Source organism: Chiloscyllium punctatum, chromosome 31 (assembly GCF_047496795.1).
Source record: "Chiloscyllium punctatum isolate Juve2018m chromosome 31, sChiPun1.3, whole genome shotgun sequence".
NCBI classification, from domain to species: Eukaryota; Metazoa; Chordata; class Chondrichthyes; order Orectolobiformes; family Hemiscylliidae; genus Chiloscyllium; species Chiloscyllium punctatum.
The window spans coordinates 73,775,329-73,801,187 of NC_092769.1; the positions used below are offsets into that span (position 1 = coordinate 73,775,329).

At 46.3% G+C, this 25,859-nt stretch overlaps 1 protein-coding gene and 1 long non-coding RNA gene across 6 annotated transcripts in view; one reads left to right on the forward strand and one right to left on the reverse strand.

Moving 5' to 3' along the window:
• Positions 1–25,859, forward strand: part of nudt22 (nudix (nucleoside diphosphate linked moiety X)-type motif 22) — a 38,969-nt gene that overhangs the window by 2,176 nt on the left and 10,934 nt on the right. The window contains exon 1 of one of the 5 annotated variants that reach the window (XM_072551059.1): positions 25,471–25,690. The exons of the other annotated variants lie outside the window; for them this stretch is intronic. The gene's annotated coding sequence lies outside the window, so the exon portion shown is untranslated. Of the gene's footprint in view, positions 1–25,470; positions 25,691–25,859 lie in introns of those variants that run through there. 5 annotated transcript variants of the gene reach the window in all.
• On the reverse strand, positions 4,089–15,121 carry LOC140457091 (uncharacterized). The gene is made up of 3 exons (XR_011953319.1): positions 14,833–15,121; positions 4,558–4,628; positions 4,089–4,361 (listed from the first exon to the last, which is right to left on the reverse strand). It is a non-coding gene; the product is annotated as an uncharacterized lncRNA (long non-coding RNA).

Here is a 25,859-nt window from a genome sequence, read left to right on the forward strand (position 1 = left end):
AGTTGGGGATTCTAGAACTATGGGCATAGCCTGAGAATTAGGACCAGAGCGTTCAGGACAGATGTTAAGAAGCAGTTCCACACACAAAGGGTGGTAGATGTTTGGAGCTCTCTTCCACAAATGGCAGTTGATGCCAGATCTGCGATTTTGTTTTTGTTCCCCCTCCCCTTCCTAGATCTTTCCATTTCTATCTCGGACGACCAAATCAACACAGACATTTACTATAAACCGACCGACTCCCACAGCTACCTAGACTACACCACCTCCCACCCTGCCCCCTGTATAAATGCCATTCCATATTCCCAATTCCTTCGTCTCCGCCGCATCTGCTCCCAAGAGGACCAGTTCCAATACCGTACAACCCAGATGGCCTCCTTCTTCAAAGACCGCAACTTCCCCCCAGACGTGATCGAAGATGCCCTCCACCGCATCTCCTCCACTTCCTACTCCTCCGCCCTTGAGCCCCGCCCCTCCAATCACCACCAGGACAGAACCCCACTGGTCCTCAACTACCACCCGACCAACCTCCATATACAGCGTATCATCCATCGTCATTTCTGCCACCTCCAAACGGTCCCCACCACCAGGTATATATTTCCCTCCCCTCCCCTATCAGTGTTCCGAAAAGACCACTCCCTTCGTGACTCCCTCGTCAGATCCACACCCCCCCCACCAACCCAACCTCCACTCCCGGCACCTTCCCCTGCAACCGCAAGAAATGCAAAACTTGCGCCCACACCTCCCCCCTTACTTCCCTCCAAGGCCCCAAGGGATCCTTCCATATCCACCACAAATTCACCTGCACCTCCACACACATCATTTACTGCATCTGCTGCACCCGATGTGGCCTCCTCTATATTGGGGAGACAGGCTGCCTACTTGCGGAATGTTTCAGAGAACACCTCTAGGACACCCGGACCAACCAACCCAACCACCCCATGGCTCAACAATTCAATTCCCCCTCCCACTCCACCAAGGACATGCAGGTCCTTGGACTCCTCCATCACCGGACCATAGCAACACGACGGCTGGAGGAAGAGCGCCTCATCTTCCATTTAGGAACCCTCCAACCACAAGGGATGAACTCAGATTTCTCCAGTTTCCTCATTTCCCCTCCCCCCCACCTTGTCTCAGTCAAATCCCTCGAACTCAGCACCGCCTTCCTAACCTGCAATCTTCTTCCTGACCTCTCCGCCCCCACCCCCACTCCGACCTATCACCCTCACCTTGACTTCCTATCGCATTTCCAACGCCCCTCCTCCCTACCTTTTATCTTAGCCTGCTGGACATACTTTCCTCATTCCTGAAGAAGGGCTCATGCCCAAAACGTCGATTTCCCCTGCTCCTTGGATGCTGCCTGACCTGCTGTGCTTTTCCAGCAACACATTTTCAGCTCTGATCTCCAGCATCTGCAGTCCTCACTTTCTCCTCCTGTTAATCCAGTTTGCCAAGGGGCAAAAACCAGGCAGGGGAGTACACCAGTATTCTCCCCCCAACACCAATCGACGTTTCGGGCATTTTCCTCAATATTGGTATTGATGTAACACTAGCATTAACCCCCCTCTCACTCACCCCTCACCTCGCTGGCTTTCTGGTGGTTATTATTACCTTGTGTCTGGGTGACGGAGGCAGGTAGAGGGAGAGAATTTCTATTCTATCAAATATAAATTAATGTAAATATTATGTGTATTTACAAATCTATTTTCATATTTAATGCCTAGCACAATCTTCAGGACAACCCAAAAGAATTAATGCTTCTTTTACACCACTTGTGTGGCACATTGTGTGAACTGTTGTGGCTCCTTGAAAGATCTCTCGAATTGGTCCCGCTCAGGGGGTCTCACTATAACTCGACTGAAAGCTGGCACCTCAGTGTGCAGCATTCCCTCTGCACTTCATTGGGAATCTGTTGGTGTGGGTTATGATTCCAAATTTGGAGCTGGACTACAAACCACAACGTACTATCCACTTTACTGAGTCAAAAGGGTTTGCAAGAGTTTTTGATCACCAGACGTTTCTCAATTGAATTTTAGTTGGTGTCAGTGAACTTTTATTCAGCTTTAACCTTCCAGCGCTTCGACAGATTGCCTACAGTGTAGATCTATTTTTGTGCCATCTTTATGCAAGAACAAATTAGCCCATTCCACTCTTTTGCCTTTGCAACGTAGACCTGTAAGTATTTTATCTTCTGAACAGTTTCAATTCTCTTTTAAAAGCCTTGGTTGAAATTGCCTCTCCAGTGGCAAACCATCACCTTGGCTCTTTTACCAGTGACCTTCTGGGGAAAATCTGGAGTAATGTCACTGGGCTTGATAATCGAGAAGCTCTGCTAATGCTCAGGAGATACAGATTAAAATCCCAAGACAGCAGTTGGTGGAATTTAAATTCAGTTAGTTAATCTGGAATATAAAGCTGATCACTGTAATGGTGACCATGACCACCATTGTCAATTGTTCACTATTGTTCTTTAGGGAAAGAAATCTGCTGTCCGAGCCAGGTCTCTGCTCTGCACATGGTTCCAGACCCACAGCAACGTGGATGACTCTCCTACTGCCCTGTGATATGGTGTTAGTGAGCCCCTCGTTTCAAGGGACACTTCAGGATGGGCAACAATTCCTGACCTTTCCAGTGACAAGGGCATAGGGACCTAGTGGCAGGATGTGTGCCAGGTCTCTGGGCAGGCCTCGCTAAATGCTGGGGTGGGAGAGCAGACCTAGAGGAGGCCATCACACACCTCCACCCCAGCCCTCCAAACAAGATGGTAGTTTCTCATTAAACCTTTCCAAAGAGAAAACCTACCTGTAAGCACACCTCCTTGGTTACTAGAATTGAATTGTATTAGCTTTAATGTCACATGTACTCAAATGAATACTGTGAAAAGTGTACAAGTCGCTGTTTATGGTACCATCTTGGGTACGAAGGTCCCTATGTACAGCTTTTTCAATTACAATTCTTAGGCAAATGGAGCAGTAAGAAGTTCAGCATTGTAGATTTTCTGAATAAATTATAAGATGGAGGAAGGAAGAAAAAGTTCAGAACAACGATTTTCCAACCCGGTCCACACTGGCACCTACCATCCAGTCCACACCGGGCCTTGACCCCAAGCTGCACCAGGTTTCACCTCTGAGTTCACGAGGCCAGGAGAGAACTCGGGAATCAGCTCGAGACTGCAGGTGCATGCTGAGGCTGTGCTAGGCCAAGAGACTGCCATGTACCTCTGGGAGACCACCATGCCATGCTGAGGGGACTCTACACTGGGCCACTGGGAGACAGCCACATCAGGCCGAGATGACCCTTTGTCAGGTCTGCAGCGAGGCTGGTAGTTCCGAGGCCTTAGCTTGTACATCACTGCAACTTTGAGTCACTGACTGCCACCTTGAATCAGATGGTAAGCCTGGGCTAATTGAGAAGGACACCCTGGTGAACATCCCAGCTTGGGGACTATTCCCCACCCTACTGTGCTGTAAATAGTCTGTGAAGTGCACTCTGCAGGGGAAACTGTTCTGTCAAAAGTGTCAACTCTTTCCCAGACAAGAGAAGGATGCAAAGTAAGAATTTGACAAAGGACAGATCCTCACTTTTGGGAGGGAGATTGCCACTATATCACTATCTCCCTGGACTAGTAATTCATGGACCCAGACTGTTATCCTGGCAACAAGGGTTCTAATAGCATCATGGCAGACGGTGAAGTTTGAATTTGGTTGCTGTGGTCCAAAGGTGTACGGGTTAGGTGGATTGGTCATGGTAAATGCAGGGTTACATGGTTAGGGTGAGGGTCTGGAACTGGGTGGGATGGTCTTTGGAGGGTCAGTGCAGACTTGATGGGCTAAGTGGCCTCATCCCGCATTGTTGAGATTCTACGATTCTATAGTGACCTAAGTGAACCCATCACAAGCTGAGGTCCCAGGTGACTGATCTAGTTACATTCCTGGTGTGTCACCACCTTTATGTGAAATGCTGTACACCATGGAGTGGTTGAGGTGTGACACATTACAGATGTGTCGAAGAGGGAAGATGGATGATGTGTAAGGAAGAAAGGAGCAGAGGATAAAATCCCTACAGAAGCAGGCCAATCGGCCCATCCAGTCCACACCAACCCTGCAAAGAGCATCACACCCCAGATCCACCCCCTTACCTCTGTAACCCTGCATTTTCCATGGCTAATTCGCTTAACCTGCACATCTTTGGACTGTGGGAGGAAATCCACGCAGACATGGGGACAATGTGCAAACTCCACACACACACACAGTTGTCTGAGAGTGGGATCAATCACGGGTCCCTGGTGCTGTGAGTCTGCAGTGTTAACCACTGAGCCAGCATGTCGTGAGTGACCGTGAGGCGATGAAAGGGAAGGGTGTAGCCTGTGAGAAAGCAGAAGTATTGTCATGGAGTTGATGTGTTGAAGGGGCCTGTTTCTGTGCAGGAAAATTCGACATAACCCCCAGCAGAGATCCCACCCACCCCCCCGACCTCATCCCTTCCCCCAGCATACTTGTTCCAGCAGGCCTTCGAGTCCTATGCACAGTCAGACATTGTTCTGAAACAGTGGAATCTCACCTGGCACAGCATCTAATCACATTTCTGCGTACACGAGATAAAGGTGCTTCGATGAGGGCAAATTCAGGGCTCTGTTTAAATAAAATGAGGATCAGCAGGTGGATCTGTTATCGGGGGGTGGCGGGGGGATGTATTCTTTGGAAGGTGATATGTGATTCTGCAGTTCCAATGATGAAGTAGGAGGCAAACAGAGCTGGCTGAGCACTGATAGAGATCACTCATTCTACAGGATAAACAAACAACAACCACCAGGCAACCCCAGTCTTAACCCAAACACTGTCGGCAGTGGGAGAGCAGCAATTCAATCTGGGGTGTGAGAGACTAGAAGCAGTATCAGCCCCTGTCTACTGGATGTGGAGGTGATGAGTGGGATCAGGTCGTTGGCTGTCTGACACTGCAGGAATAGCTGGAGGCAGGAGAGGCTGAGTGAACAGACGGACATGTGGCATCACCCATTCCTTAATGTGTGCCCAACAGAGTCGAAGGCACCGTTGAACTGGCCATCTCTCACGGCTCCTGTCTAGTACCTGCTTCTGTCCCTTCCCCTCTCCTCCTGAAATCAGTCGGTTGGTCAGTCCTGGGTGGGACAGCTTGGTTTGCTGGGGGATTCCAGGTAGCCCCGGAAGCAATGGAAGAACTATAAAAACAAGGCCGTGTCTGTTGACACGCCACGCATGCTAACTATGTGCCACCTAAGAATTTGTATTTGCCAGAACTAGTGTGCACAATTAAATGGGTTTGCTGCCAGTATGAAAAGTGGCAGCATTCAAATAGGCACAAAAATGAACTAACACAAAGGGGTGAAGCCTGAGGCTTGGCATGGTTGCGTCCAAAAGACGGAAAGGAATGGGGGAAGGTAACGAGCTATGAACAAGGGGCAGCGGTCTCTTTCCCCCCTCTGTCACCATCCACCTGTTGTTCATCACTGTCCTCACTTCTCCCACCACCCCCTCCACCCACTTATCTCTGTTTTGATCGTGTGCTCTCTTTCTGCACATGTGCAGTTCCTTTGTGTCGGAAGTCATTGGAATCCTACGGAGCATTTCAGGAACTGAATGTTTGGGGTTTACAAATTAACACAGTTGCAAATGATGTCAGGTGTCAGCAAGCTATTTGGCTTTGGGATCCATCACATTCGATGCTGTTCTCTCCCTCATGCCCCACTGATACTGTATGTTTCCCTGCCAGTGTGACCCCCTTCTGTTTCCTAAATAGAAATGGCCTTTTGTTTCCACTGCTAAATGGCCTTTTGTTTCCACTGCTCCACAACAGAACCTTGCGCTACTTTGGTATCTGTCTGTTTCTCTCGCTGTGTATGTCATTCTCGCTACAAGTTTTTCATGGGGTCTACTTCTGACTCTCGTCCTTAAGTCAGGAGATTGTGTGTCTGAGACCTCACTCGAACAGAACAATACAGGCTGATACACCCAGTATAAGTTGTTAAGGAAGCACCGCACTGTTGGAGGGTCAGCGCTGAGGGAGCACCACACTGTTGGATGGTCAGTTCTGAGTAAATGATGCACTGTCAGAGTAGCTGAAGGGGCTGACGAGAGCCTGGGTTTCATCTCCAATATGCCCCTTCCCTCGTTGCTTGCACTGTAAGCTAATGAGCTCTAGTCTGCAGAATGTAACTTGAGCACACAACCTTCTGCCTCTGAAGCAGGTGATCTAGCCACTGAGCTGTGGGGAGAGCTGATATCTCTTGACACAGTTGATCATATTTTCATCTTTTTTTTTCTGGGGCTTTCTAAATATAGGGAGTATTAGATGCAAAAGCAAGGAAGGTATGGTGGGCTTTTATAAAACACTGATTCAGCCTCAACTGGAATATTATCTTCAATTCTGAGCACCACACTTTGGGAGGGATGTGAAGGTTTTCATGGCACTGCAGAAAAGGTTCTGGAGAGTGGGTTCAAGGGATAAAGGCATTCTGTAACATAGATTGGAGAAGCCGGGACTGTCTTCCTTAGGAGAAGAGAAGGTTGAGAGGAGATTTGACTAGTCTGTGAATGTTCACTAGGCTGGTATCAGTGAGGCCAGGACTGCTAAATGAGGAGAATTTGCTTTGACTGAGCCTGTGCTGTATTCACTAGTGTTTAGAAAAATGAGCAGGGATCCAATTGGGAAGTATAAAATTGTAACTGGGCTGGACTGACACAAAGCAGGTTCGCTCAGAAGGTGGTAAACCTGTGAAATTTTCCACCGCAGAGGGCTACAGAGGCCAGCTCACTAAGTTTATTCAAGTAAAAGATGGATCTTTTTTGAGATGTATAAGGCATCAAAAGGGTATGGAGAGAAAGCAGGAAAATGGCATTGAAGATAGAAGCTCAGCCATGATCATATTGAATGGTGGAGCAGGCCCGAAGGGCCAAATGGCCTACTCCTGCTCCTAGTGTCTATGCCTCTGTTTTTTGATAGAGTTGCTCAAAATCATGAGGAATCTGGATAAATCGGGGATGAACAGGAATGATTGCCATAGCCAAACAGCAACCATGTAGAAGTGATTGATAAAAGAATCAGAGCAAACCTTATGTGCACAGCAATTTCAATCGTACAGGAGCTGCATGGGACTATGATGAAGGCAGCCACAATTCTGCCTTTCAAAAGGATTCGGACAATTATCTGGAAAGAAAAGAATGTTTGGAGGGTGAATGGCTGTGGTGTGGGTTGGTGGGAATAGCTAAGATGCACTGACAGGTCAGAAAGCACACAACGGGCCAAAAAGTCTCCACTTCAGGCCATTTTCTGATTCTATCTCCTGTTGTGGGTGAACGCCAGAGTTCAGCTTTAAAAACAGCACTATTATATATGAATTATGGCGAGGGAGCAGAGGTCCATACCAACATGTCCTCTGTCACCGACTCTGGGAGGCAGTTGTGGGGGAGATTAGATAGTGTAGCTGTCGCTCTTGGTTTGAAAAGCTGAAAGGGAAACAGGGCTAGCTGAGGTAACACAAGCCAGCCTCCTCCGCCCCCACCCCAGCCTGACTGTCGACGTGAGCTGCAAATGGAAAACAGCCCTCTGAATTCCCCTTGACGTCACGGCTGACCTCTTCCATTGTGCAGGAGAAGAGAGAGGGGACCGGTGAAAGGAGAGGGAGGACAAAAGAGCTGCAGCGAAAGGGCTGGCGAAGTCTGTTTGGTAAACAGCTCGCCTGACCAGAACGGCTCGCATCCTCTCATCCGATTGGCTCGGCGAGAGGCCGCAGGGCGATACAATGCTCCGCAGGCGGAAACCACAAGCCGTCTTTCTGTCGGGGACTTCACCGGAGCCCCTCGTGCCTGTCTACGATGCACAAAGCTCTGATACAACATTGCTGGACAGTATTACCACTTCTGCTTCAACAGCCTGGGTAACCAGCATACAAAGGGACGTGGACAATAATGCAATCAAGAGGGCCCTGCTCAAAATCAGCAGCGTTCCCACCTCCTGTTCCCTGGCTCAGTCTGTAACCTGTTTTCCCCGGAATTAGATGTTTAAAAACTAGCACACTAGATTTCCATGTCGTTACCCTGGTTATGAATTTTGCTGCTGCGTTCACTTGGTGATCCAGTGAATTCATTCCAAACCCACAGTTCAAGGTCACCTTGTAATTCTGTATGATCACTATTGACCAGCAGCTGAACTGGAGCCCAGCCATATAAATACTGTGGCCTCTAGTAGATCAGAGGGTAAAGCATCTTCAGCAAGGTCCCACTCACCATTCATAATGTTGTACAACATGAAACAGTCCCTTCAGTCCAACTGTTCCATGTCGACCAGATATCCGAAACTAATCGAGTCCCATTTGCCAGCATTTGGCCCATATCCCTCTAAACTCTTCCTATTCATGTACCCATCCAGATGCCTTTTAAATGCTGTAAATCCACCGTCCTCCACCATGTCTTCTGGCAGCTCATTCCACACTGCATGAAAAAATTGCCCTGGTCCCTTTTAAATCCTTCACCTCTCATCTGAAACCTGCGCCTTCCAGTTTGGACTCCATGTACCCTGGGAAAAAGACCTCAACTATTCACCTTATCCATGGCCCTCAGGATTTTACAAATCTCCATATGGTCACCCCTCAGCCTCTGACGCTCGATGAAAATAGCCCCAGCCTATTTAGCTTCTCCCTATAGCTCAAACCCTCCAATCCCAGCAACATCCTTGTAAATCTTTTCTGAACTCTTTCAAGTTTCCCAAGCTCTTTCTTAATATTCTTAAACATTTGTGTAGTCTGTCAGATTCTGCAAAACTCTAGCCCTTCGTCAATGTTTGGAGGGGTTATAATGTATGCGATGTAGATCGAGTGGGGAAGGAGGAGGAGAAACCATCTTCAGTGGAGGGAGGGTCAGTAACATGAGTTGCAGAATGAACCGAATCGGTAAAAAGAGGCAAGTGTAATGTTTCATCTGAGGCAGTGAGTTGTTGTGATCTGGAATGCGCTGCCTGAACGGATGGTTAGGAGCAGATTCAACCTGCTTTCGAAAGGAGGAACTTTTGAAAAGGAGGAGTTGAATAAATACTGGAAAAGCATATACTTTCAAAGCAGTGAGAATGGGAATAATTGAATCACAAAGAACTACCACAGGTGCAATGGGCTGAATGGCCTCCTCTGCCATAGTATTACTGTTCAGAGATTGGTTTCCTACTTTCTTTTTAATGAAAATTCAGACAGTGATGAAGAGATCCAAGTGATTTACCTTTTTTTTTGTTTTGTTTGTCTGATTTTGATAAAGAACTCTTTGATCCAGGTTCAGATCACTGGGCTGATTTGAAGTTGCTGATAGCTGGCCTTGATGTAAATGTCAGGAATTTCTCAGTATCTGAATGAGTCAAGATTTGTTCAGAGTATCGAGCAGTAATCTGACTGAGCATAGGATCATAAGAAGGTTAAAAACAAGGACTGCAGATGCTGGAAACCAGAGTCTAGATTAGAGTGGTGCTGGAAAAGCACAGCAGGTCAGGCAGCATCCAAGGAGCAGGAAAATCAATGTTTCGGGCAAAAGCCCTTCATCGGGAATAGCTATTCCCAATGAAGGACTTTGCCTGAAATGTCAATTTTCCTGCTCCTCGGATGCTGCCTGACCTGCTGTGCTTTTCCAGCACCACTCTAATCTAGATGGGATCATAAGAAGCAAGACTAGGCCATTCAGCCCCTCAAGCCCTTCAGATAAGATAGTGACTGATCTAGTTCTGGTGTCAACTCCATTTTCCTCTCTGTCACCCCTACTCCCAATAACCCCCAACTCCCTTGTCGATCAACAAACTGTCAAATTCAAACTTGTATACATATAATGACCCACCTTTGTTGCTCGCTAGGGAAGAGAATTCCACAGATTCAAAACTGAACGAAGAAATTCCTCCTTATTCCACCTTAAATGAGAGACTCCTTATTTTTAAGCTGTGTCCGCTCCTTTCTAGTCTTAGTTTTCATCCTTTCAGCATCTCCCTGTCAACCCTGACAAAATCTTATGTCTCAATAAGATTGCCTCTCCTTTTCTTCCAATGGCTACAGGTCTAACCTCAATTGTTCCTCATAAGACAAACTCCTTTATTTCAGCAACCTTCTCTGAGCTGCTTCTAATCTTTAACGTCTCGAGCGACTATCTGGCTCTTCAAGCTATATGAGTGCAGAAGCTGGACATGAAAGGGTCTGCACAACGCCAGCACACACACAGATCCTCCAAATGGGCGGCCGTGCCTCTGAGAAAGGATATTGCTTCTCGTGCAAGTGTATTCCCCCAAAGTGAGAAGACCAGAAGTCTTCACAGTACTCCAGCTTAAGAAATTAAAGCATAAGTAAATTTTAAAAACTAGATCTTGGCTATTGAGGTGTGAATTTGTGAAATGGAGAGCAGGAGGAACTCTCTGCACAAAGCTGGAAAGCTCTCGAGACAGACTGGCAACTTGTTAGTGGGCAATAGATATGAAGAAAAGGAGGGGGTCAGTGGGTTTTTGACTGTAAATCAACTATGATCCAATTGTGTGGCAGGGCTGGTTTGGGGGACTATATAGCCTCCTTTTGTTCCTATGTCAGCGCTTGGAATTCATTTTTATACTTAATAAGATATTTTGCAAGCTACAAAACAACCGTTGGCTCTGAGTGATTCAGTTTGATTGGAAGCCGATGAGATGCTGTAGACGTTGTGGCACTGGCCACAGTCTTCCTTTGTTGTCTTGTACTCTGAATCAAGACACGTGGCAAAAATATGCAGAGGAGGGGATGCATACCCATGTAATGTGCTAGTTTTACATCTCTGCCAAAATAAAGAAGATGCTTTCCATCTTACATTCATCAGGACAAACGCAAGAAAGTCACATTTTGAATGATCTCAACAAATCATGCTACAGGAGCAATGAGGGGTGATTTGTAGTTCCCTTTTGCTGTTCCATAGCAATGCCTCAGTTAATCAGTCGATTTGTCAACCAATTAACTCCCTTTCCTTCTGGCCTATGCCTGCATCTATTTCTTTGGTTCCTCTGTTCTGAGTAGCTTCTCCTAGAGCTGGATTTGTACAAGATTCCCATTTAGCTCACTCTCAGATGGTGTGGCATTTTAACTTAGAAAATGGTCTGCATATTGCTGTGGTTGGCAGTGGTATACAAGCGCAACATGACATCCCAAATCCCATACTCAAAGGTCTGAGCAATAAAGGCAAGCATGCTAAATGCCTACTTAACCACCCTATCTATATGTGATGCAAACTTCAAAGAATTATGTACCTGAACCTACAGCTCTGTTTTTGAGGGGGCCTGGCTTTAAATTTCATTTGCATTTCAGTCCCAGGCTCACAAACTTTAAGCACCTGGTGCGGAGAGGGGCGAACAAGTTGGAGGATGCCCTCAAGGAGCTGCCCTTGGGCCTATCCAGAGTGACCACTAACTAATCAAGGCAGCAGACTCTGCAGGAGGTCATTACACTCAATTGCCTACCACTCTTCCATGTTTACATCCGCTCTCGGGTGTCCTTGGATGGTGCGTGTCCACTGGGGTGCTTCAGATCTTCCGTGACCACTGGGCACCACAGGGTCTGGAGTGCTTAATCAGCCTCACCATGACTAAAGCTTTGATTCAAATTTGTAAGTTTTCTTGCAGGTTTTTATTTTGGCACAGTGCCCTTGTAGTGATTGGAATGAGGTTGGCTAGGTGGATCTTGTTGAGTGTGAGTTCCTGGATTGGGGCTGTAACCTGGTCCAATCAGGGAACCCTGGCTGACAAACAAAATAAACAGGAGCATCCAATCTGGGAGGCTGGAGTTGATGTGTGCCATTCTGAACTTCTCAAAGCATTTCATAATGATGTGTGTCAGAGCCACTGGGTGGCAATCATTTAAGGCACGTTGCCTGATTTTTCTTTGGCACTGGGATGACAGAGGTCTTCTTGAAGCAGGTGAGAATGTCACATTGTGGTAAGGAGAGTTAAGGATGTCCTTAAGATACTCCTGCCACCTTTTTTAAAAAAAAACTCAGGAGCATCAGAGGTTCTGTTCACTGGGAGCTGCTCAGAGTCCATGTATAGTACATGTGTCAATAAAGAGTGACTTGGTGCTGGGAAACAGCCTCAGTGGAACTATTTCAGTCCTTTTAGGAGGCTATCACCTGTTTAGTCTGGTTGAATTAAAATAATAAAATGTGAGGTTGCTGTGACGTAGTCCCAGTTAGTACAAAGGAGGCAGACATTTGCACTGCATTGTGTGAATAAACTAACATCAAAAAATGTTTTTCATAGTTCACCAATTGGCTTGGGATCAAGAACACGAGTTAATGAATCTTAAAGCTATGTGAACGTTTGCTCTCTTGATATATGTTTCAGCCGTCATTACCTCACTGTCTATCTATTGCAGTAAAATTTAATATATCGTTCTATTTGTTTTGATGGATCTGAACTTTGCTGATCAGAGCAGCATTTGCCCATCTGAATGAGCTGAGCAGCTCACTTGGCCATTTCAGAGGACAGTTAAGAATAACCACATTGCTGTGGGTCTGGGGTCATGTGTAGGCCAGACCAGGTAAAGATGGCAGGTTTCTTTCCTAAAAGGGGCATTGGTAAACCAGGTGGACTTCAATAACAATTGATGATAGTTGTCGTGGTCACCAGCACCGAGACAAGATTTCAATTTCAGATTTTTATAGGATCTCGACAGTGTGGAGGCAGGCCATTCAGCCCATCGGGTCCACGCTGACTGACTGAAGAGCGTCCCACCCAGACCCAATCCTCCATCCAATCGCTGTAATCCTGCATTTCCCATGGCTAATCCACCCAGCCTGCTCATCCCTAGAAACTATGAGCAATTCAGCATGGCCAATTCACCTAACCCGCACATCTTTGGACTGTGGGAGGAAACTGGAGCACCCAGAGGAAACCCCACGCAGACACAGGGAGAACCTGTAAACTCCACACAGACCATCACTCGAAGATGGAATTGAACCCAGGTCCCTGGCGCTATGAGGCAGCAGTGATAACCACTGAGCAATTGTGCCACCCCAAATTTTATTAATTGAGTTTAAATTTTGTGTTCTGCTTTGTATCATGAGATACTAAGCCATATTCTGGTGCCTTAAGTTCCTAGTCCAAAGACATTACCACTGCAGCATAATCTCCATCTTATTTGTTAAATATTTTTGTTGTCTGTATTCGATTAGTGTTGCTTTAGACATCAAACTAAGGCTCTTGTCTGTCCTCTCAGAAGGGTGTTTTTAAAAGAAAAAGATCCCGTGGTACGATTCTGCAGAAGATGAAGGGAATTCTCCCCAGTGCACTGGAGATTTTATTTAATGTTGGAACCTGTTTCTAAAAAAAAAAGTTCTGCCCTATCTTACACTGCTGTTGCTAGGAGCTTGCTGTGTGCAAATTGGTTGTCACCTTTCCCGCATTGTATGAGAGTCACTCCAAGAGCACTATGAACTAACTTTTAATTCTAGATTAGTTGAGTTCAAATTTTACCGTTTCCTATGGTAGGCTTTGAACCCACGTCCCAACACATTAGCCATAGCCTCTGTAGCACGAGTCCAGTGACATTACCAGTATGCCACTACACTTGTCCTCAGTAGCCAACTGATTATGATCCCCTCTTATCCAAATGAATGAATTCACCCAGGATTAAAGTCACTTATGTCTGCACATCGGGCACTGGGCTAAGAGGATTTACTACATTATCTGTTCAACATGACCAGGTACTTATTTGGCATCGATCCCGAGAATCGAGGGCAAGTGCTTTGAATTGGTGCCATTTCCCGTTGCAGATTAGTCTATAATTTAACATCATTTTCTACAAGCCCCTGTTCCTGCCATTTCCTGAGAGTACCTCTAATTACTGCAATTGGAGCTTTGGAATCACAGTTGATCTTGCTGACGCTGGTCCCCAGAGCAGTCATATTTCCTTCTACAATTTTCATGTGATTAAAAGCTTTTTTATTTGAAAAACTGCTAGGTTTTACACAATATTGACCTGCTTGTTTATTCTTTCTCTGCGAAGACCAATGAGGAACTGAAACTGGAACAAGTTTCAGAAGAAATAGCAGGAGTAGACTATTTGGCTCTCTGAATCTGCTCTACTCTTCACTTAAGATCATAATTCATCTTCCACTTCATCTCCACTTGTATACATAGGATTTATGGCATAGAAACAGGCCATTCAGCCCAACCAGTCCCTGCTCAATTTTCCATTGTTCCTCGTCTAAATTGTCCACTATAAATCTTTTATCCTCTGTAAATGCATCTACCTTACTTAATTCAGCCATTCCTTGTGGAATCGAGTTCCACATTCCCGCCACCCTCTGGATGAAGAGGTTGCTCCTGATTGTCAATAAATGACAGGCACCACAAATTCCAACCTCTAGCAATGCTTTTCTTAGCAAGAGGTAACAACTGGATGAGGAGGAGCACACTGAGGTCCTGTACTTAGATCTCCCGAAAGCATTTGACAAAATGCCTCTTAAAGGTTATCATCCAAAATAGATGTTTATGGGTAGGGGGGTAACATATTAGCTCAGACAGAAGATTGGCTGGCTGGGAGAAAACAGAGTGTGCGTATCTAGGTCTTTGTCTGAATTACATGTGGGGTCCCACAGGGGTTTGTGCTCGAACCTCACATTTTAAAATCTATTAACCGTGAGCAGCACGATTGCATGATCGAAATGTGCTGACACAAAGACAGGCAGGAAATGATGTTGTGTAGAATACGTAAGGGTGTAGCTGACCAATTTATACATAGGTTGAAAAGCCAGCGTGGTCAAAAGCTAGAGTTCAATGTGGGGAAATGTTGGCAGGTGAAATAAATAAGCAGAATATTACCTAAATGGAGAGTGACTGTAGAATTCCACGGTGCAGAGATCTGTGTTCCAGTGATATGTCACAAAAGATTAGTTTGCAGGTACAGCATGTAGTCAAGAACACGAAAGGAATGCTGTCTTTTGTTACAAGACGATGGACTCTACAATTATACGGCAATAACCTCAGCGCTGACCCTCCGACAGTGCGGCACTCCCTCAGCGCTGACCCTCCGGCAGTGCGGCGCGACCTCAGCGCTGACCCTCCGGCAGTGCGGCGCGACCTCAGCGCTGACCCTCCGGCAGTGCGGCGCGACCTCAGCGCTGACCCTCCGGCGGTGCGGCGCGACCTCAGCGCTGACCCTCCAACAGGTGCGGTGCTCCCTCAGCACTGACCATCCGACAGTGCGGCACTCCCGCAGTGCCGACCCTCTGAAAGTAGAAAGCTCCCTTGGATATCTTAGTTCAGTAAGTCTGTAGTTTTGTTTTTAGCAGAAGGCATAAGGAAAAGGCAATGGGTATCTGTTTCTCGGGATGCAATGTTTCAGCATAGATTCAGCAAGTACATTAGCCCACCTTCTCCTTGTGTCCCAGAGATCTATAATATGAATTAAAGTCTGTCAATGGGACATTTGCAGAAGCCTTTCCTTCAGCCATGCACACCAGACAAAGATTTCAGCCGAATCTGTGTTTATTTACAACACTAGGGACAAATTTCCTGTACTTGCTCAGTTACAACTGCAGTGTTAGCTGCCACATTTAACAAACAAATTGTTTTGACACAGACTAACAATAAGAATCAAGTTACCCATTTCTGAGTTAGTACAGTCCTTAATCAATTACAGGAGAGTCAACGTGCAGCATGTCCTAACATGCTGAAAGGACCATCAATTGAGTTTTGAGAATAAGGACATGGCTGGGGCTGGGCAGCAAATACTCGAAAGCATGAGTGTGTTGAATCATAGAATGGTTACAATACAAAAAGAAGTTGTTCTGCCCATCATGACTGTGCTGCAGAAGTGTCTCAGCCAGTAACATGCTCCTGCCTTTTCCCTCCATCCCTGATACAATTCCTGGTCTGAAGTGTCAAACACATCTGCCACACGGCTACAGTAAAGGTGCTAATATAAGATGTGGCTTATCGAACCTTTCAATGTCATTAATTTTCCTGATTCTTAAAAATGATTTTGTTTCTTATTTAGACTCCACTTGCGAACGAGTCACTTCCCTTTTCGTGTGCAGTCTAAATTATGGTTCTTTTTGAGATTTGGCATTTTTGTGATAAGTGCAAAATGACAATCTTCGCTACTGTGTCTCTTTCCTTCAGTATTTTATAGATGCTTAGCGAATTAGTAACGCTAGGTAAACCTCTCGGATATGTACATCAGATGGATCTGGACAGGGCGTGTGTATGGATGGGTGCTGTACATTTCATGGCAGAAGAGCCAGTGGACATTGAGCTACCACCTAGAGATGCCAATCCTACAGTATGGCACCCACAGCCAGCAAGCCCACACCCGTACTCTCTGCTTCATTGTGGACTCATTGTGACGGTCTCCTGGCCTGACATTACAGTTTCTCGGCAGTACGTGGTGGTGTCTCAGCCTGGTGTGAGAGACCACACCATTGTAGCATTCTCAGGTGATTCCAGAGCTGGCTCCTGGCCTCGAGGTGAAGCCCAGTGGTCTGTATTCAAGGCACTGTGTGGACTAGAGGCTAGGTACCAGCGTGAACTGGGTTGGAAGGACTGAACATTTTATTTCCATCTCTAGTTTATTCCAATGTTGGACTTTTTACTTATTTCTCAATACTTTTTTCCTAAGAACTTGTATTGAAGATCTGTACGTAGGTACCTGTGGACCTAAGATGGTGCCATAGTTGGCGACTTTTCAGTGTACTCTGAGTATTTGCGACTAGAAAGCTAATTCAATTCAACTTAAGGATTTCAGGAGAGAGAGGGGAAGAGAATGGAAGTGAAAAAATAGTTTAACCATCCAAATGATTTGAATGAGGAAGAGGAAGGGTGGGTTAGTAAGTTTCCCAATGACATGAAGGTTGATGGAGCGGTGGATAGTGTGGAGGGCTGTTGTAGGTTGCAACGGAACATTGACAGGATGCAGAACTGGCCTGATGAGTGACAGATGGAGTTCCACCTGGAAAAGTGTGAAGTAATTCACTTTGGAAAGTCGAATCTGATTGCAGAACACAGGGTTAAAGGCAGCATTCTTGGTAGTGTGGAGGAACAGAGGGATCTTGGGGACAATGTCTATTGATCCCTCAAAGTTGTCAGCCAGGTCAATAGGGTTGTTAAGAAGTCGTATGGTTGTATGGTGTCAGCTTTCATTTAACCGGGGATTGAGTTTAAGAGCCACAAGGTTATGCTGCAGCTCTATAGAGCCCTGGTTAGACCACACTTGGAACATTGTGTTCAGTTCATTATAGGAAAATGTAGATGCCTTAGGTGCAGACGAGATTTCCCAGGATGCTGTCTGGACTGGATGGCATGTCTTCTGAAGGAAGTTTGAGGGAGCTAGGGCTTTTCTCATTGGAGCAGAGAAGGATGAGGGGTGACTTGATAGAGGTGTACAAGATGTTGAGAGGCATAGATAGAGTGGAGCCAAGGACCTTTTCCCTGGGTAAAAATGTCTATCATGAGGGGGCATAGTTTTAAGGTAATTGTTGGAAGGGTTAGGGGAGATGTCAGAGGTAAGTCCTTTACACAGAGAGTGGTGGGTGCGTGGAATGCACTGCCATCAGTGGTAGTAGAGTCAGAGACATTAGGGACATTGAAATGACTCTTGGATAGGCACATGGAAGATAGTACAATGAAGGGTATGTAGGTTAGGCTGATCTTAGAGGAGGATAAAAGGCTGGCACTACATCGTGGGCCAAAAGACTGTGCTGTGATGTACTGTTCTATGTGCAGCCACAGAGCTGCTGTCATGGACAATAAACATATTAGCCTAAAGTTTTAGCCTGCACAAGTTAAACTCAATTGAAAACTTTAACTGTACTCTCCCTGGCAGGAGTCCTCTAAATGGATGAGCTCAGCACAGGCTAATGTGAATTGTGAGGCCCTGTTAAATGGCAGGCGAATATCTCTCCCATCTACTTTAACCTTTTGGTTGACCGTGCTTTTCAATCTTGCTTCAACATGAGGTCGGCTCTGCCACGTTGCAAAGAATTAATCATGTTTTCAGATATTGTTTCCAATTGCCCAGCACCCCCCTGTCACCCCAAACCCAGTCAGGGTTGGCGGGTATGGGGCAGAGTGTCCCACAGAGGCCTCCAGCGCACCCTCAGCCCTGTCCATGTGCAAATCTGGGAGAGATGCTGGAATTTTGTTTTACTGGGATCGGGGGAGAGACTGTGCTTTGGGTCCAAGTGGGACCTCTTACGGTGAAACCAATTTAACAAAAAATAAATCTGTTATACTTGGGATAGAATGTACTAGTCAAAATGGAGGACCAATATGAAGTACACAAGGTACCCTATATATGTCAAGCAGCTGTTTAATTGGTTTTTGCCTCTGGATGAGATATGCCCTTCTCCCTTCCTTTCAGTATTGCAAGTGATATCAGATCAAACCCCAGGCCTCATTTTACACAAAAGAAAAGCCGAAAGGAATCTCAAGACTGACATCAGAGCTAGTGGATGGGAACTGGGAACGAAAGCGTGGATGTCCCCGTGTGGGAACTGTAGCACGCTTAGAACCTGAAGGAGCAGTCCTCAGCTTTACCTCAACATTGGCTTCATGTCCACAGCCAGAGTATGGTGAACCTATGGGGCTTGTTACCACACACGGCTGTGGAGACAAAGTCATTGAGCGTATTTAAGGCCGGGACACACCGTTCTTGATTTGTAAAGGAATCAAAGGTTACAGGGGAGAAGGCAGGAGAATGGGGTTGAGAAACATGTCAGCCATGATTGAATAGCAGAGAAGACTCAATGGGCCTAATGGCCTAATTCTGCTCCCGTATCTTTGGCCTAATGGCAAGGGATTTAATTGGCTGAAGGATCTGTGTCTAGGCCTCAGGATGCAGGTTGGACCCTGAGGAAAGTGGGACCCTTGTTAATCCACTTGGATCCTCAGCGGTTTCCCAGAAATCTGGATGGTGGCCTCTCTTGTTGAGATACAGTGCCACCACTCTACCATTAGATTGAGTTTTGCCACCTCTCTCACTCCCCATTCAAAGTTCTAGTTGAGGCCTTAGGCCTTGCATATTAGGAGCCTTGGCCTGGACCTGAGCAGAGAGCCAGGTGATAGAACAGCAACCTCGGGGCCCTAATAAGCACATGTGGCCTTAACCCAGTCTTGCCTACAAACTCTAACCCCAACCCTGGCTGTGACCCGAGCCATACACTGCCTTTTCTGATCGGGCCATCTCTAATCCTGCGGTTCCCTTAGCGTTGCCTGATATTCCTGAGTAAATCAGCAATCACAACTCGTTAGAAATTAAAGCCTTAACAGCTTAATCTCGAAAACGTGATATCAATCCACCATTTCGAGAAAACCGCTTGCCCTTTCCAAGAATTGTTCCGAAGCTGCAGACCATCAAATTCACATTGCTGAGCTCCGATTCACTAAATGGATAATGCTTCTGCCCATTAATCCCTTCGATGATTGTTGGGAAGTTTCCTGTCAGTGACAGATTACAGACTAAAGCAGTAATGTCTGCGGCAGCCTTTTTGCCTCCTGTCAGCTTCCTCCATATAGCTTGTCCTTTGTGCACTCCCTGCCCCCACCGTCCGACCAGTATCTGCAATCTCTCCACATGAACGATAAAATAAATTGATGATGGAGGTTCCAGCATGTTCTGCATACAATAAGCCAAAGTGTTGGCAAGTTCAGGCTTTTCAGCAAACACAGTGTGCTGACTCTCCTCTCTGGCTCACAGATTGCAAAATTCAGGGAAAGTTTCCGACAAACCTCTCCCCAAAAGAAAAGCTCTGTTTCGGCCTCAGGTGGAGAATTTGTTCACAGTTCTGGGTGCCACTCTTCAGAAAGGAGATGGAGGCACTAGAGAGGGTGCAGAAAAGATTCGGGACACAGTTCCCAGACTGAGGAACTTCAGCGACCTGGATAGACCAGAAGAGAAGCCAGAGCTTTTTCTCTCTGGTGTGGAGGAAACTGAGAGGAACTCTGTCGGTCCAACAGAGAGAGAATCAGAATTAACTCTTGGGGTCTGACACAATTCCTCTTCAATCTGACTCCATTTCTCTCCCCACTGATGGTGCCCGACCTGCTGAGATTCTCCACCACCTTCTGCCTTTAGTGCATTTTGAGAAGATTTGTCGTTCAGGTTGAGGTTCTGCATGTAGGTTTGCTCGCTGATCTGGAAGGCTCATTTTCGGATGTTTTGTCACCATAGTAGGTAACATCATCAGTAAGCCTCTGGTGATATGGCCCCTCAGACCTATAGTCTCGCTACCTAGAACACAAACTTATAAATTCGCCAAGGAGCTACGCCAAAGACTAAAACATTTAGTAGAAGACTCACGCCACTCCATTTACTCCACCCAAGGATTCCTGAAGACCATCACAAAGACACCAAGACAAAGGATAAACTAATCGTCTCCTTTGCTGTAATAGCCCTGTTTGCATCCATCAACATCAACCTGGCCAAGGAAACACTGACTACACTATTAGAAGACCCACCAATACATACACCAAACACCACCAACTTCATCAACAAGGAGAATATCATCAAGCTAGTGGACCTATGCCTTACCACCCACTTCACTGTCAACAACAAAACCTACAGACAAACTAACAGAACATCCATGGGATCTCCGATATCAGGGTTCTTAACAGAGGTAGTAATGCAGAGACTCAAACAAACAGCTCTGCCAATCCAAACTTTGGGTCCGCTACGTGGATGATACCTTTGTCATCACTAAATGAAACAAATGAGAGGAAATCTTCAAGACCATCAATAATCCCCTTACTTGGCATAAAATTCACTAAAGAGGAGAAAAACAACAACAAGCTGCCACTCCTAGATGTCACAGTAGAGCGAACAGCCAATGGGGAACTTCAAACCAGCGTCTACAGGAAAACAACACATACAGACCAAATATTGAACTACAGAAGCAATCACCCCAACACCCACAAACGAAGCTGCGTTTGAACATTATTTCAATAAGCCGCCACACCACCACACACTGCAGCACAGAGGAACTACGCTCAGCAGAGGAAAATCACCTATACAGTGTATTCAAAAAGAACAGGTTCCCAATGAACACAATCTGCCAATTTCTCAGCAACCAACCCAAACAAGCAGACAAAACGCGTCCAGAAACCCTAGTTACTCTCCCCTATATCAAAGACATTTCGGAAACAACTGCCAGACTGCTCTGACCCCTTGGCATCATGATAGCCCACAAACCCAACAACATACTACGACAGCAGCTAATGAACTTGAAAGACCCTATACAGACAACCAAAACTAATGTCATTTACAAAATACCTTGTAAGAACTGTAACAAACACTACATTGGATAAACAAGCAGAAAACTAGCCACTAGGATACATGAACATCAACTAGCCACAAAAAGACATGACCCACTCTCACTCGTATCCTTACATACAGATGAGGAAGGACACCACTTCGACTGGGACAACACATCCATCCTAGGACAAACCAAACAGAGACACGTGCAAGAATTCCGAGAAGCGTAGCATTCCAACTGGAACTCTATCAACAAACACATTGACTTGGATCCCATTTACCATCACCTGAGAAAAAGAACTGGACATGACATCATCACCAGAAATAACATCACCACAGGAAATGACATCACCAATCCAAGGAAACCTAAACACATAAACAAAAAGCAGGGCATACCACCAGTGCTCTATCCGGAGGCTCACTGATGATGTTACCTAGTATGGTGACAAAACATCTGAAAATGAACCTTCCAGCTCAACGAGCAAACCTACCTCCAGAACCTTCAGCTTTTGTTTCAGATTTACAGCATCTGCAGTGTTTTGCTTTGATAAGGCCAAGAAGAGATTCAATCAAGGTGTTCAAAGCCTTAAGGGAGCTGGGCCAAGTAGATGGGGGGTGGGGGAGGGGTAGTTGGTAAAGGGTCAGGAAACTGATTTGAAGCTGAGTGGCAACAGATGCTTCGGTGAGATGAGGAGAAACATTTCTCGCACAGCGAGTGGGTAGAATTTAGGGTGTGTTAACCCTGGAGAGGCTTTCTGAGAGGGAACGACATAAAAATGTGTCAGCTGACCTCCTCCTTCACATTCAAAAGGGACTTGGTTAATTATCCACAAAGCGAGAGGTTAGAGGTGGAAGGGATGTTGGACTGGGTGGGACCCTACGGCAGGGGTTTGGTAAGGTCTAAGTGGCCTCCTTTGTCCTTTATCTCGCAATGAATATAGTTGTATTGGGGTCAGATCATAGGAGGTTCACTAGATTGGTTCCAGAGGTGAGGCTTATGAAGAGTGATTGAGCAGTTTAGGCTTGCTTAGTTTCGAGTTTAGAAGGATGGGGAGACCTAATTGAGGTGTATGAGATGCTAAAGAATATTCAAAGTTTGTGAGAAGATTTGTAGCTCAGGTGCTCGTTGTGGTTCTGTTCGTCGAGCTGGGAATTTGTGTTGCAGACATTTCGTCCCCTGTCTAGGTGACCTCCCCAAGCACTGAGGATCTTCCTGTGAAGCGCTTCTGTGATCTTTCCTCCGGCATTTGTAGTGGTTTGAATCTGCCTCTTCTGGTTGGCATCCACCAATTCAATCAACAAGCACATCGACCTGGACCCAATATACCGGCCACTGCAGCAGATAGCTGGAACTGACAACCGGAAGCGGCAGATACAAATCACTATAAATGCCGGAGGAAAGATCACAGAAGCACTGCACAGGAGGCTCCCAAGCACTGAGGATGTCACCTAGACAGGGGACAAAACATTTGCAACACAAATTCCCAGCTCGGTGAACACAGCCAAAGAATATTCTCAAAGTAGATGTAGAAAGGATATTTCCTCAAGTGAGGGCAACCTAGAATGAGGGGCTTTATGATAAGAGGATAGCAGATTTAAAATAGGAGAAATTACATCTCTCAAAGATTCAGGAATCTGTGGAATTCACTACCCCAGAGTGCAGTGGATGTTGGGACATTGATTACATTTAAGAAGGAGATAGATTTTTTTAAAAATCAGTAATGGACTGTAGAGGTTTGGGGAGCAGGCAGGAAAATCGAGTTAGTGCTGAGATGAAATTAGCCATGATCCTATTGATTGGGCTCGAGGGGGTAAAAAGGCCTACTCCTGCTCCTAGTTTATATGTTCTTGTTCTCCTGTGCTGTGCAGTGACTCGACAATTCTGTAGGTGCTGCTGATGAATTGTGAAAACATCAGGCTTGTGTTGGCCCTCCAATAGGGAGGTGAGACGAAAGTGTGGGTGTTGTTTGACCAGTTCCTGCTCCTTTTCCGATTGTAAGTCACATTGGAAAATGCTGTGACCTGAAAAGTAGATTGATTCCTGGCAAACAACCTACTGGGCCCATTTCACAAGATGTTTCAACCTTCCATACCCTAGGACCTTTGTACCCTACCCTTGGAAGTTAAAGCTCGCCCTCGCTCTCCCCCCCACTTCAAGAAACTTCATTGAGCCAACCTCTTTGACAGAGCTTTACTCATCTGTCCTGCCCTGTAGGTTCATGTCAAATACAATGGTTGATGATACACGAGGGAAGCTAAGTTTTGTTGCTGAGTTGAAGGTGCTAGACTAATTCAGGGTGTTGTCCCTGCTTTCTATTCACTCAGGGAGTATGGGTGTCACTCGCTAGACCAGCATCTATTGCCAGGCCCTAAATGTCCCCTGCAGAAGGTGGGGATGACCTGCCTTCTGGAACCACTGCAGTGTGTGTGCTGTAGGGACAGCCACAATAACATTGGGAAAGGGAGCTCTAGGATCTCGACCTAGCAACACCAAAGGAATGGTGATATATTTCCAAAATGGTGTGTGACTTGGAGGGAAACTTGCAGGGGGATGGCATTCTCATGTATCTGCTGCCTTTAAACCTCTACCACTGGGAAGGAAGGTCAGAGTTTGAGAAGTGTTTTTGTAGGAGCCTTGATACATTTCTTGAGTGATTCTTTGAGACCATAAGAAGTCAGAACTGGAGCAGGGCATTTGGCTCCTCAAGCCTGCTCTACCTTAGGGGGCCGAAGGGCCTGTTCTGTGCTGTACTTTGCACCACTTAGTAGGAACGGGGCTGATCTGACATTCCTGCCTTTTCCCCATATGGTTTGATTTCTCTCCTGATCAAGAATCTATCTATATATCTATTTCAGCCTTAAATATACACAAGGACTCTGCCCTTCTGCTCTTTGTGGCAAGGAGTTCCAAAGACTCTGAACCTCCTGAGATGAGAAATTCCTTCTCACCTCCATCTTAAATTGGCGTCCCTTTCTCAGAGACTCTCTCCCATGAGGGGAAACATCCTCTCAGCATTTATCCTGTCAAGCCCCTTAAGACTACTGTATGTTTCAATGAGATCACCCCTCATTCTTCTCATACCTCTGATTCCTCGAAACTCGAGTGATAGAGTCCCGACCAGTCTAGCTTTTGTTCACAAGACAGTCCCTCCACACCAGGGATCATCATGGTAGACCTTTTCCGAACTGCCTCCTATAAAATGATTTCTCAAATCAGGGACCAACACTGCCCACAGTACTCCAGAAGTGGTCTCCCCAGCACCTTGTACAATTGCAGTAAGACTTCCCTACTCGTCTAATCCAATGCCCATGTCATGTTCGCATTCTGTTAGCCTATTCCCATTTGCATTCTTGTCTAGAATCTACCTGGCCCCTAATTTATGATGAACAATCTTGGAGATAATTTGTCCCATGTTCATTTTTGAAATTGTTTCCATATAAAATGGTAATGAGGCCCCATTCACAGATTTGTAGGGCCAACGCATCATTCACATCTCTCCTTTTTGTGCTTCCTTTTTCCTGTAATTTGTCCCTTTAACAACTGCTATCTCATATTTATATTGTAACCTCAGCAAATTCCAAATAATTTACAACTCACTGGGAGATTCCAATTAATTCCCACTTCAGAGCAAGTGAATAAATAACCACTGCACCACTTTCTAATGGTATGGATAAGGGGAGTAAGGCAGGTCAAGATCCATCAAATAATACCATGCTGCTTCTAGTGGTACGAAGTGAAGACTTGGGAGGGCATCATCTCAGGAGGCAGGGGAATAGGGGCTGGAGGGGCTAACAGAGATAGGGAGGGGGTGGAGGGCCTCTGAGATGGAGAGGGGGTGGAGGGGCTGACAGAGACAGGGAGGGGGTGACAAGTCAGGGTTGTTAATCGTCATTATTTTTTTCAAAAAGTGCTTTGAGTTGCGGAGCTGAAGTCTGCCCTAAAATCAGCCATTAACTGGTAGAGCAGGCTACCAGGGCTGAATGGCCTCCAATTCAATCAGTCCCTTTCTATACAACAGGAGTATGCCTGTACTATCCTGCCCCGCCGAGGGAGGTGTGCAATGCTGGCTTTGGGTCACCCACAAAGCTTCCTATTTTAACAGCCAGAAAGAGGCTCGAACAGGCAGGCAGTGGCTGCTCTTGGGCGAGGAGTAGCACCGAAGGGCTGAATGGCCTCCCGCCAGAAGACGGGGAATGGCCGAATCCCCGAGTCACATGCGATACCCGGGAACCAATGGCTGAGCAGCCGTCTTTTCCACCTGCGACTTGTTTCCGCATTCGTCAACATGACGGAGGGGTGGGAATTCCCTTCATTGATCCGATACATCGCTGCTGCGTCATACAGGGGCTGTAATACAACGCGTTCCAGGGGGCACCCTACCACCTTTCCTCCCTCCTATCACTCCATTCAGCTCCCGGGGGCTGGGCTAGGTGAGTATTTCACCCTGACTGCAGAACTAACAGCAAGCTCTGAGTGAATCTCAGGAACTAGCCCTTCCTGAGTTAATTGCCACCAGACTCTTTTCTTTCCTCCCTTCCCCCCCCCCCCCCCCCCTTCACCTTGCACCACCTGAAAGTGCAACGGTCTCATTCCTCAGAG